The sequence below is a fragment of the Felis catus genome, chromosome B1, assembly GCF_018350175.1.
Source record: "Felis catus isolate Fca126 chromosome B1, F.catus_Fca126_mat1.0, whole genome shotgun sequence".
NCBI lineage: Eukaryota > Metazoa > Chordata > Mammalia > Carnivora > Felidae > Felis > Felis catus.
Genome location: NC_058371.1, coordinates 22,103,244 through 22,116,527, shown reverse-complemented (window position 1 = coordinate 22,116,527; position 13,284 = coordinate 22,103,244). Strand labels below are relative to the sequence as shown.

Here is a 13,284-nt window from a genome sequence, read left to right as displayed (position 1 = left end):
AAGGAAAACTTCCAGACTCATTCTATGAAGCCAGTATTACTTTGATTCCTAAACCAGACAGAGATCCAGTAAAAAAAGAGAACTACAGGCCAATATCCCTGATGAATATGGATGCAAAAATTCTCAATAAGATACTAGCAAATCGAATTCAACGGCATATAAAAAGAATTATTCACCATGACCAAGTGGGATTCATTCCTGGGATGCAGGGTTGGTTCAACATTCGCAAATCAATCAACGTGATACATCACATTAACAACAAAAAAAGAGAAGAACCATATGATCCTGTCAATCGATGCAGAAAAGGCCTTTGACAAAATCCAGCACCCTTTCTTAATAAAAACCCTTGAGAAAGTCGGGATAGAAGAAACATACTTAAAGATCATAAAAGCCATTTATGAAAAGCCCACAGCTAACATCATCCTCAATGGGGAAAAACTGAAAGCTTTTTCCCTGAGATCAGGAACACGACAGGGATGCCCACTCTCACAGCTGTTGTTTAACATAGTGCTGGAAGTTCTAGCATCAGCAATCAGACAACAAAAGGAAATCAATGGCATCAAAATTGGCAAAGATGAAGTCAAGCTTTCGCTTTTTGCAGATGACATGATATTATACATGGAAAATCCGATAGACTCCACCAAAAGTCTGCTAGAACTGATACATGAATTCAGCAAAGTTGCAGGATAGAAAATCAATGTACGGAAATCAGTTGCATTCTTATACACTAACAATGAAGCAACAGAAAGACAAATAAAGAAACTGATCCCATTCACAATTGCACCAAGAAGCATAAAATACCTAGGAATAAATCTAACCAAAGATGTAAAGGATCTGTATGCTGAAAACTATAGAAAGCTTATGAAGGTAATTGAAGAAGATTTAAAGAAATGGAAAGACATTCCATGCTCATGGATTGGAAAAATAAATATTGTCAAAATGTCAATACTACCCAAAGCTATCTACGCATTCAATGCAATCCCAATCAAAATTGCACCAGCATTCTTCTCAAAACTAGAACAAGCAATCCTAAAATTCAAATGGAACCACAAAAGGCCCCGAATAGCCAAAGGAATTTTGAAGAAGAAGACCAAAGCAGGAGGCATCACAATCCCAGACTTTAGCCTCTACTACAAAGCTGTCATCATCAAGACAGCATGGTATTGGCACAAAAACAGACACATAGACCAATGGAATAGAATAGAAACTCCAGAACTAGACCCACAAACGTATGGCCAACTCATCTTTGACAAAGCAGGAAAGAACATCCAATGGAAAAAAGATAGCCTCTTTAACAAATGGTGCTGGGAGAACTGGACAGCAACATGCAGAAGGTTGAAACTAGACCACTTTCTCACACCATTCACAAAAATAAACTCAAAATGGATAAAGGATCTGAATGTGAGACAGGAAACCATCAAAACCTTAGAGGAGAAAGCAGGAAAAGACCTCTCTGACCTCAGCCGTAGCAATCTCTTACTCGACACATCCCCAAAGGCAAGGGAATTAAAAGCAAAAGTGAACTACTGGGATCTTATGAAGATAAAAAGCTTCTGCACAGCAAAGGAAACAACCAACAAAACTAAAAGGCAACCAACGGAATGGGAAAAGATATTCGCAAATGACATATCGGACAAAGGGCTAGTATCCAAAATCTATAAAGAGCTCACCAAACTCCACACCCGAAAAACAAATAACCCAGTGAAGAAATGGGCAGAAAACATGAATAGACAATTCTCTAAAGAAGACATCCAGATGGCCAACAGGCACATGAAAAGATGCTCAACGTCACGCCTCATCAGGGAAATACAGATCAAAACCACACTCAGGTATCACCTCACGCCAGTCAGAGTGGCCAAAATGAACAAATCAGGAGACTATAGATGCTGGAGAGGATGTGGAGAAACGGGAACCCTCTTGCACTGTTGGTGGGAATGCAAATTGGTGCAGCTGCTCTGGAAAGCAGTGTGGAGGTTCCTCAGAAAATTAAAAATAGACCTACCCTATGACCTAGCAATAGCACTGCTAGGAATTTATCCAAGGGATACAGGAGTACTGATGCATAGGGCCACTTGTACCCCAATGTTCATAGCAGCACTCTCAACAATAGCCAAATTATGGAAAGAACCTAAATGTCCATCAACTGATGAATGGGTAAAGAAATTGTGGTTTATATACACAATGGAATACTACGTGGCAATGAGAAAAAATGAAATAGGGCCTTTTGTAGCAACGTGGATGGAACTGGAGAGTGTTATGCTAAGCGAAATAAGTCATACAGAGAAAGACAGATACCATATGTTTTCACTCTTATGTGGATCCTGAGAAACTTAACAGGAATCCATGGGGGAGGGGAAGGAAAAAAAAAAAAGAGGTTAGAGTGGGAGAGAGCCAAAGCCTAAGAGACTCTTAAAAACTGAGAACAAACTGAGGGTTGATGGGGGGTGGGAGGGAGGAGAGGGTGGGTGATGGGTATTGAGGAGGGCACCTTTTGGGATGAGCACTGGATGTTGTATGGAAACCAATTTGACAATAAATTTCATATATTAAAAAAAAATTTGGGTGTCTAAAAACCTAATGCCATTATAATATTTTTATCCTGTGTATCATTAGCTGATTTAAAATACAAATGATCACTGCCCTTCAAAGTTGTTTATAATGTTCCTCAAATAAGATGCATTCTGAATTGAATGGAATGGTTAAACACTGAAATATGTCCAGGGCATTCACATTATATGCAAAACTCAAAAGGAAAAATAAATAGAATAAAAGACAGAAAACTAAAATACAGGACTCCAAGGAAGTAATGAACTTCTGTTTTATGTCAATTCTCTGCTCAGATGTAGCACATAAATCCAGTTATTGTAAATAAAATATAAATGACTCTCAGTGAGAATATCAATTTACCATATTATTATAACTAGGATAGTTGATAAACAAGTCCACGACAGCCACAAAATTATTTCTAGAAAATAAACAAACTAAAAGATATATTCAGCATTGTCAAAAAGTTGGAAAATGCCCATATAGAGTCACTTTACAATAGTTAATGGTTTTTATTATTAAAAAATACATACTCTAAGCAATCTAGAAAATGTAGCAAAATATTAAAATATTAAACATTCAAATCCCTGACCCATAGATATACACTCTTAACATTCTGGTAAAATGAAACATTACAAAATAAAGACCATATGTATTTGAAACTTGTAGATGTACTTAACATTTCATCATGGCCACCTCCTCAAGGAAATAGATTTACCTTAATGTTTTTATTATTAATGTTGGAAATTTAATTTTCTCAATATTTGTAATTAGACTTCAAATTAAAATATTGTTTTCATTACTTTGTTGTCTGTGTTTTATTAATTCATGTTTTATGTGAATTTATAGTCATTACCTTGACTTAACCCCCCCAAAGAAAAATAATTTGTAACAACCTAAAAAACATTACATATACATAGTTACTCAAATACTTATTATATATTGTATTTTTATTTTGAAAGTAAATCTTGAGAATGACTTTATAACTTTACATAATACATTTGGTTAATTCTGTATACTAATTTAAAAAGTATATATATTTAAATCACAAATATGATTCTATATTTGTAATCCTATTTCCCTGTTCATCCTGCTTTTATGGTTAGACTTACATTAAAATTTTTGCAGTAATAATTTGTGTGTATACTTTAAGTGGCTCAGAAGATAACAGTTTTATCATCCTCTAATCCTTAAAAAAATCCCCTCTAATGAGGCTAACCACAAAGTGATAATTCTCTCAAGTGAACAAAACATCATGTACTAATGGTTATATTAAGATAACAAAATAAATCATTTGAGGACATTCCCAATGTGACTATCTTGAAATGACAGATGTAGTATAAAAATTACCCTTTTATTCATTTTTTTTAAGTCACCCTTTTAAATACAGAACTGAATTTCCTGGAAATAATGAAAGCCATTTGACTCCCCCCAAATCAAGAGGAAGCTGAAAAACAGAGTGAGAGCTAATCTAGGGGCTCTGGAAAGCTGGATTCCTAACTAAGAATATGGTTTAAAGCCAGAGCTCTTGGGAAGGCTACCCCAGCAAGGAGAGGATGAACTCAGAAAAAAATTCCACCAGTTCAGGGTGAGCAGAAGGAAGCTGGTTTGCCTTGACAAGGATCCTGGATGAAAAAAAAAGAGAATCCCCTGAAAATAAATGGCACTAGTGCTTTCTGAAAACTCCAAGGGAGAAATTAACACAAAAATCAGTTAGTTCCCTTCCACAAAAGTAAAAGAGTATCTCCTCTAGTGGAAAACATTCAAGAACAGATTTTGCTTCATTTCCACATATAAACTCTTATTTATAAGGCTCCTAAAAAAGAACTCAAACTTGGGGTGCCTGGGTGGCGCAGTCGGTTAAGCGTCCGACTTCAGCCAGGTCACGATCTCGCGGTCCGGGAGTTCGAGCCCCGCGTCAGGCTCTGGGCTGATGGCTCGGAGCCTGGAGCCTGTTTCCGATTCTGTGTCTCCCTCTCTCTCTCTGACCCTCCCCCGTTCATGCTCTGTCTCTCTCTGTCCCAAAAATAAATAAACGTTGGAAAAAAAAATTTTTTTTTTAAATAAAAAAAAAAAACCCTCAAACTTCAAAACAATATAGACACAAGGAAATAATGTGCCAGGTAAGGTAATCTGCAGAATCAACGCAAGAATAGACACCTGAAGATTTCAGTTAATGGAATTCTAATCAACATTTTAAAATGAAAATATAAAGGCACAAAAAGAAAGGGAAGTCATATTAGAAAAACAGGTAATATTTGAAATAAAAAATGTAATTTTTAAGCTAGACTAGCCAATATCATAAAAAGTATTTATGTAATAGAAGATTAATCTGAGGATATTACAAAGAAGGCAGCAAAGGGAAATAAATAAGAAATGCAAAAATCAGGTAGAAGGTCATGAGAAAAAGCATAAAAACCTCTAACTAATATTTACTTGGAACTCTGAAAGGAAACAAAGAGAATAGCAGAGGCCATATTCAGAGTTAATAACAAACATTTGTTCAGATTTGAGAAAAGACATGAATCTTCATATTCAAGAAGCACAGTATTTCCTGAATATGACAATTAAAAATCTCACTTTGATGTAATGAAATTGCACAGCTTCAGAAACAAAGATCTATTCACAACAGAGAAAAACTACCAACAGAGAATCAATGATGTTGACAGCAAACTTCTCACCGGCAAAAAGAAAAGCCAAAAGGCACTGGAAAAACATCTTCAAATTGTGAAAGGAAACAATTCATCATTTGAGATTCTAGAGTCAGCTAAGTTACTATGTAAGAATGGAAAAAGTAAAGATGTCTTGAAAATTCTAAAAGATATTATACTAATAACTTTTCCATGTAAGGACATTCTTCAGAAATAAGGTAATTCAATCCTAAAGGAATAATTGAGAACACAAGAAAGAAGGATGAATAAATATGCTGTAAATAGTGGTTAAATCCAAGTAGACACTGATCTTATGAAATGCAAACAAACAGTGACTATATTTAGAGTTGCTGAAACAGTTACTCCTATAATAAGGTACAAAAAAGTAGTAAGAATGAAGGAAGAGTGAACAGATTCTAAACGACCTAAGGGCTTGAGAAGCAGGTTAGGTACTGAATTGTTCCAGAAATAGTTTTGTAGAGTATGGATAATAAAATATTAAGAATTCAATAATAAAGGGGAAAATATGAAACAGAAAAATGCTTTCTAATAATAGTCAATAAAACCGAGAAAACACCATTAAATTATTTGGAATAAAATGGACCTAATTACCAATTGTTCATGCCTAGTCTGTTTTTTTTTTTAATGTTTATTTTTGACAGAAAGAGAGAGTGGGTGGGGGAGAGGCAGAGAGAGAGAGAATCTGAAGCAGGCTCCAGGCTCTGAGCTGTCAGCACAGAGCCTGACCCGGCTTCTAATTCAGAAACCATGAGATCTTGACCTGAGCCAAAGTCAGATGCTTAACTGACTGAGCTACCCAGGCTCCCCTTAAAAATTATATAGAAAAAGTGATAATAAGTAAGACTTACATGGCCCTTACTATGTGCCAAGCACTTTGCTAAGCACCACACATAGTGCCCCATTTAAAAGTTGAATTAAAGATAGTATCAATTATTAAGCTATTAAATTAGAAAAAAAAATCCATTATTTTTGTTTTTGCTTTATCAATTCATTTAAACTAAAAAAAAATTGTTCACTCATTTCTCCAACCTCCTACCTCTTACAACCATCAATCTGTTCTTTGCATCAATGAGCTTGTTTTCCTGCTTTTTACATTTTAGATTGCACATATAAAAGATATCATACAGTATTTGTCTTTCTCTGTTTGGCTTATTTTGCTCAGTATCATGCTCTCAGGGTGCCATGCTGTTGCAAATGCAAGATTTAATTATTTTTCTGGCTAACACTTGATTGTATTTATATATCACATTTTTTTAAATTTCTTCATCCATTGATGAACAAAGCGTTTTTCCCCCCTTCTTGGCTATTGTAAATAATGTTGCAGGGAACACGGGGGTGTATTTTTCTGTTTGAATTAGTGTTTTTGTTTTCTTCAGACAAATACCCAGGAGCGGAATTACTGGATCATAAAGTAGTTCTAGTTTCAGTTTTTAGAAGCACCCTCATAATGTTTTCCGTATTACACAAGTTTACAACCCCATCAACAGTGCACAAGGGTTCCCTCTTCTCCACATCATTGCCAACACTTCTTATTTCTTGTCTTTTTGATAACAGCCATTCTAACACCTGGGAGTAATATCTCATAGTTTTGATTTGCATTTCTCTGATGATTAATAATGTTGAGCATCTTTTCATGTACCTGTGGGCCACCTGTACGTCTTCTTTGAAAATATGTCTATTCAGATCTTTTGCCCACTTCTAAGTCAGATTTTGTTTTTGCTACTAAGGTGTATGAGTTCTTTGTATTTTCTGGATATTAGTCCCTTACTGGACACGATTTGCAATTATTTTTCTCCCAGTTGACTGCCTTTTCATTTTGTTGATGGCTTCCTTTGCTGTGCTGAAGCTTTTTGGTTTGATGCAAACTAAACATGTTTATTTTTGCTTGTGGTTTTTTTTTTTTTGGTGCCAAATTAAAAAAAAAAAAATCATTGCCAAGACATGTCAAAGAGATTACCAACTATGTTTTTTTTCTAGGAGTTTTGATGGCTTTAGGTCTTATGTTCTAGTCTTTAATTTGAATTAATGTTTGTGTATGGTGTTAGTGATCTAGTTTCATTTTTTTTTGCATGTGGTCACTTTGTCCAGCACCATTTATTGAAGAAACTGTCCTTTCCTCGTTGTATATGTTTGGACTCTGTGCCGTTAGTTAATTGGTCACCTATGTGTGGGATTTATCTAGAAAGATACAATTCACCAAAGCAGTCTCATAAATCCATAAATATCAAATAAATTTGATTATGGGTGGTTGAGAATAGGAGAAGAGAATCTTATTGCAGAGTGGCAAAAGACTGCACTTCAAGAAAACTGAAGTAATTCTGCTACATACTCCTAATGAATTCCTGTTAGATAAATTGAGGATGCGTATGTGAAGCAAGGCTAAATACTATATAAATCTAAATACAGAACAATAACTGATTCTTGGAAGAAAAGTTGACTGAGGTCCTGCTGGTTGTGCTCTGCATGATCCATTAGCCACCATCCCACCCAGACTTCAGTGTAAATACTGCATGAGAGGGTTGTGCAATCCATGATGTGAACAAATCATATTCCCTAGGGAGTAAAACTGTGGTACTTTACTCCCCAAAGATTTAGATGTTGAAATAAGTGTGGAGGAGTTTTAACCTGAGCATACAGATGTTCATACAAAGGTCTCTATTCTCTTCTACATGCTCAATGTATAAAATTTTAAATAAAAGAACCAACACATAGATGCACTGTTCTATTACCAATGTCAGGGATGTGTGACACTAAACCAAGAAGTTTTTAAAATGTAAATAACACTGTAATACTTCTATTACTAAAACAAATACAAGAATGATGGTTAATTCCTAAACTTTTATTTAAGCTGTTAATTTTATTATTCTACTCTCTACAGTAGGCCCTCAATTTGCCCTTATTTAAATTCAGGAGTCTGACTAGTTGATCTCTTATATTCTATTTAAATTAAACCCTCTACTGTTTTATGATTTGCAATTCAAAACTTCTAACTCCACTTTAGCTATACAAATATATTCGTTTCTTAAGTAAGTAAAAGGGCCTTGAGTTATATTAACATTGTATTTTACTAAGCAATTTAACCAGGTATATGAATTCCTTTGGTAAATATCTCACCAGTTTAAAAAAAAACACTACTGCTTCTTTGTGAATTTAGTAAGACATTTTTGGAGGATATCTGAACCTATGTTTCCATCATATTCTGACAATTCAGTATGGCATCTTCAATTACAAATCTTGTAGTCCTAAACTGATATATTTTCTACAAGATCATTTTGTTTAACTTCAAACATCACAGGTTCCTTTGTAAGGAGGAATAAAAGCAATTTTCTTTTAAAGTGAACTGAAACCGGATTGAAAAAAAAATGTTCTTTTGTCAAACTATAATCTATTATTTCACACACAGAAAAGAGTATAAAGGTACTCCATAAAATTATTACAAGAAGAAATACCAAAACCAAAAGATTAAAAGTGTTGTCTCTTCTTCAAAAATGAGTGAACTCCACAATAACTTGACATTTTTATGTCGAACTGTGAAGTACTTTAAATGCAATATACTTGAGTGCCATATACATTCACAGCAAAATTAGAATGAGTCTTCTTAACTTAGAAAACCTAATGAACATTGGAGTTTTATCCACATTAAGGTGTTTTTTGCTGACTTTCAACTATTCTTTTCATTTTTTTCTAAAGAAGTACAATATTCTGGGGCGCCTGGGTGGCGCAGTCGGGTAAGTGTCCGACTTCAGCCAGGTCACGATCTCGCGGTCCGTGAGTTCGAGCCCCGCGTCGGGCTCTGGGCTGATGGCTCAGAGCCTGGAGCCTGTTTCCGATTCTGTGTCTCCCTCTCTCTCTGCCCCTCCCCCGTTCATGCTCTGTCTCTCTCTGTCCCAAAAATAAATAAACGTTGAAAAAAAAAATTAAAAAAAAATATTACTTTGTTTTCATAGTAACCATGTTTTAGTGTAGAAAATGTTATTGTGAAGGGATGTTTTTATTCTGTACATTCCTCTAGTTACTAATGTACAATAAAATAAATACATGTAAATAATATATAAAATAAAATGAATACAAAGAACCCTACTTTTATGCTACTAACCTAATTGTGGCGACAACTAAGGGCACACACAAAGGTGAGAGAGGAAAGAGAGACAGAGAGACAGAGAGAGAGAGAGAGAGAGAGGAAAGAGAGAGAGAGGGAAGAGAGAAAGAGTGATCATTGTGGACAACTGTGGTTTAAGAAGTGTCCTCAGAAGAGCTGAAAATGCAGACTGTGAAGGATGAACCTGACAGGGCTTTCTAAAATTGTAGGAATTAATATGCACATGTGAGAAAGTTATGGATTAAACTATTATTTAAATTATTAACCGGGGGTGCCTAGGTGACTCAATCAGTTAAGCGTCCAACTTTTTTTTTTAATTTTTTTTTTAACGTTTATTTTTGAGACAGAGACAGAGCATGAACGGGGTAGGGTCAGAGAGAGGGAGACACAGAATCTGAAGCAGGCTCCAGGCTCTGAGCTGTCAGCACAGAGCCCGACACGGGGCTCGAACTCACGGACCATAAGATCATGACCTGAGCCGAAGTCGGCCCCTTAACCGACTGAGCCACCCAGGCGCCCCAAGCGTCCAACTTTTGATTTGGGTTCAGGTCATGATTTCATGGTTTGTGAGATCAAGCTCCACGTTAGGCTTGCTCTGTGTTGACAAGAAGGAGCCTGCTTGGGATTCTCTCTCTCTCCCTTTCCCTCTGCCCCTCCCTGATTTCTTTCTCTCTCTCTCTCTCTCAAAATAAATAAACAACAAAAATTTAAAAAAGAAAACTAAATTAAACTAAACTAATTAACTGAGACCTTCTTAGAAAAAATCATAAACATTCTTTCTTAAAGCTCCATTCTGGTGACAGGAGAGACAGTCATTATAAATTAAGTCCCTCTCTTACTGAAAACAATCAACAGTGCTGGATTATAAATGTATGTATTTTAGGAACATAAAAAATTCGCAAAGAAAGCAAATGATATGTCACAACGAAAGGGAGAGGAGGTCCTATGCAAGCCAGTGGAGCACAGGAACACTGAAATAGATGCAGTGCAAGATTTATCCACTCAGGAGAGGTTGGCTTCACTGTTCGAGTCTGGTGGAAGGAAACAGATGTGTGAGGCCAGGGCCTGATCAAATCATGCAGCCTTAGAAGTGACTTCCTAAATTAAATTGAGATACCCATAGTGCAAGGCTGAAACAAAAGGAAACCGGCAATCTAATACACCCTAAACATCACAGCCATACTTGTGTATCACTAGGGTTTATTAAACAAGAAAACATTAGAAAACACGCCAAAATAACAGTAAGCAGGATGGAGGGATCCAGTAAAGATAAAATGTTTACAATTCTTATTTGGCTGAGGGGGGAGTCATTAGTGTTTGGTTTACTTTAGACTTTTATTAGTTTTGTACACATTTTGTAATTTCTGGGTATGAACTGTTTTTATACACAATATTTTTGACACCAGTGTGTGGGTTTTTTCCATACCAAAAACCAATTCTCCAACTCTCTGAATACCAAGGGGGTGTCCTACAATTCAATTAAATTCTGACACCAACCACTGGAGTTAAGGCAAACCCCACAGATTAGGGACTCAAACCCAAAACACTGTCCCAACTTCAGATGTCATTCACAAATCCTGGGCTTCTGTTCCTTCTTAGTGACCAGCTATAAAGTGGGTGTTCACACAACACCCTCCTCGGGTTCAATAATTTGTTATAAGAGCCCACAGAACTTAGGAAGACTCTTTACTCATGATCACTGGTTTTTATAAAGAATATAACTCAAGAACAGCCAAATACAAGAAAAAGGCATACAGACATATAAGCAAAGAGGCACTAAATTTCGATCTTTCCTCCAGGTGTGCATCTTAATATGCTTGCAAACTGGGAAGCTCTCCAAATACCACTCTTCAGGGTTTTTATGGAAATTCCATTACATAGGCATGACTGATTAAATTATCGTTCATGGGTGATTACCTGAGTCTCCTCAGAGATCAGGGCCTGAGTGGTTCTTTTGACAACTAGTCCCCATCTTTAAGCCATCTAGGGGTCCACTGAGAGTCATTTTATTAGCATAAACACCAATATGGCTGAAAGAGTGTTATTATGCATAACAAAAACCACTCCCATCACTTAAATTCCAAGGGTTTTAGGGGCTCTTGTGTCTGGAACAAGGAACAAAAGACCAAGTATAGATTTCTTATTATATCTCACTATTACACTATGACAACTAAATGAATTGAAAGAGTACATTCAAGATTTTTAAAAAATTATAAACAAGTAAAACATCATAAAGGTAACATACAAAATTGAAATAGAACAGGTGGAACAAATAGAAAACAAAAATTAAATCAGTGAATATACAAATAACATGACTGATATTAATTAAATGGAATAAACACGCTATTAGGACAGCAATTTTATAAGACTGGATTTAAAAGTTCAACTGTAAGTTGCTTATGAGGCACAAACACAAAATATAAGAATATAGAATGAATGAAAGCAAATGGATAAAGAGATAGTGTGTAAATACTAAGCAAAAAAAAAAGTTGATGTAGCTATGCTATTATTCGAAAACACAGATGTTAAGTCAAAAATAGCATTAATAGAAATTAACAAGATCGTTTCATAATGTTGTTTTTGCTTGTTATCTTATTTTTCTGTCACACACTGGATGAAGCATATTAAAGATTTTACAGTGTGTTTTTGAGATTTTTCTCTCTTCTGTGGTTATGAAAATGTTTATTTACACATTCCTGGACTATGGGTTTAGGTTTTATAGTTCAAAATTGTTATTAGTTCTTGGTAAATCAAACCTGTTATCATTATTAACTAATCCCAATTATTTTCTGTTAATGTGCTTTATCTGAAAGACTATTTTGTACAATACTAACATTGTGCATGCTGTCTATGTCCATTCATATACTGTATCCATTCATATGCAAATAGCATAATATTCAGGCAATTGGACTCTAAATAGAAAAGGGGATAGAAAATAAAGAATATTAAAGACATGACACAATATCTTCCAAATGCAGTTCAAAAAACAAAATTAAATAAGTATCCCAATTAGGGATTTTTATGAGTAAATATTGAATGCCAACCAAGATAATTACAAAGTAAACTCAACTGGGTACACTGTAATTAAACTGAAGAAAACCAGAGATAAAGAGAAAAATATTGAAAGAAGGCAAAAGACATAGTGCATGTAAGGGAACAATTATATTAATTATTGTTAATTTCTCATTAGAAAAAAAATGAGGTCAGAGGAAAATGGAATGTCATCTACAAAATGCTTTTAAAAAAATCTGTCAAGGGGCGCCTGGGTGGCTCAGTCGGTTAAGCGGCTGACTTCGGCTCAGATCATGATCTCGCGGTCCGTGAGATCGAGCCCCGCGTCGGACTCCGTGCTGACCGCTCAGAGCCTGGAGCCTGTTTCACATTCTGTGTCTCCCTCTCTCTGACCCTGCCCCGTTCATGCTTTGTCTCTCTCTGCCTCAAAAATAAATAAACGTTAAAAAATTTAAAAAAAAATCTGTCAACCAAGATTTCTATATCCAGTGAAAATATCCATCAAAGATAAGGATTAAATGAAGAAATTTCACAGATACACAAAACTTAGGATAAGACAATAGGTACTCTTATAATGTATCTCCATTGCCTGGAATGAAGTACAAAAATGAAAAACTCACACATAAATTCCTAAGTCACAAGGGAAAAAAAATTAGCCTAGAGCAAGGCTTGGCATGATTTCTATAATAACCTTCTACAAATCCCTGCTCTAGATAAAAAAAAAAAAACTCAATAGACTAAAAAACGTGTTACTTTAAAAAGGAAGAGATGATCTGAAACATACTACCAAAATAAAAAGAAACAAAATATGAAAGGCTAATATTGGAAGAACATTTATCACAAAAAATGTTACTGTAAATTGTGACTGAATAATTCAAATGACCATAAATTGGGGGGAAAACATACAAAATAATCATTTATATATTTATAGAGAGAGCACAAAGCAGAAACACAAGT

The 13,284-nt window shown here is 35.3% G+C and overlaps 1 long non-coding RNA gene across 8 annotated transcripts in view; it reads right to left on the bottom strand.

Annotated features, from left to right (window-relative positions):
* LOC111560024 overlaps positions 1 to 13,284 on the bottom strand; it is a 319,103-nt gene that overhangs the window by 208,209 nt on the left and 97,610 nt on the right. The window contains exon 4 of one of the 8 annotated variants that reach the window (XR_006596345.1): positions 10,197 to 10,346. The exons of the other annotated variants lie outside the window; for them this stretch is intronic. This is a non-coding gene — a long non-coding RNA (uncharacterized LOC111560024). Of the gene's footprint in view, positions 1 to 10,196; positions 10,347 to 13,284 lie in introns of those variants that run through there. 8 annotated transcript variants of the gene reach the window in all.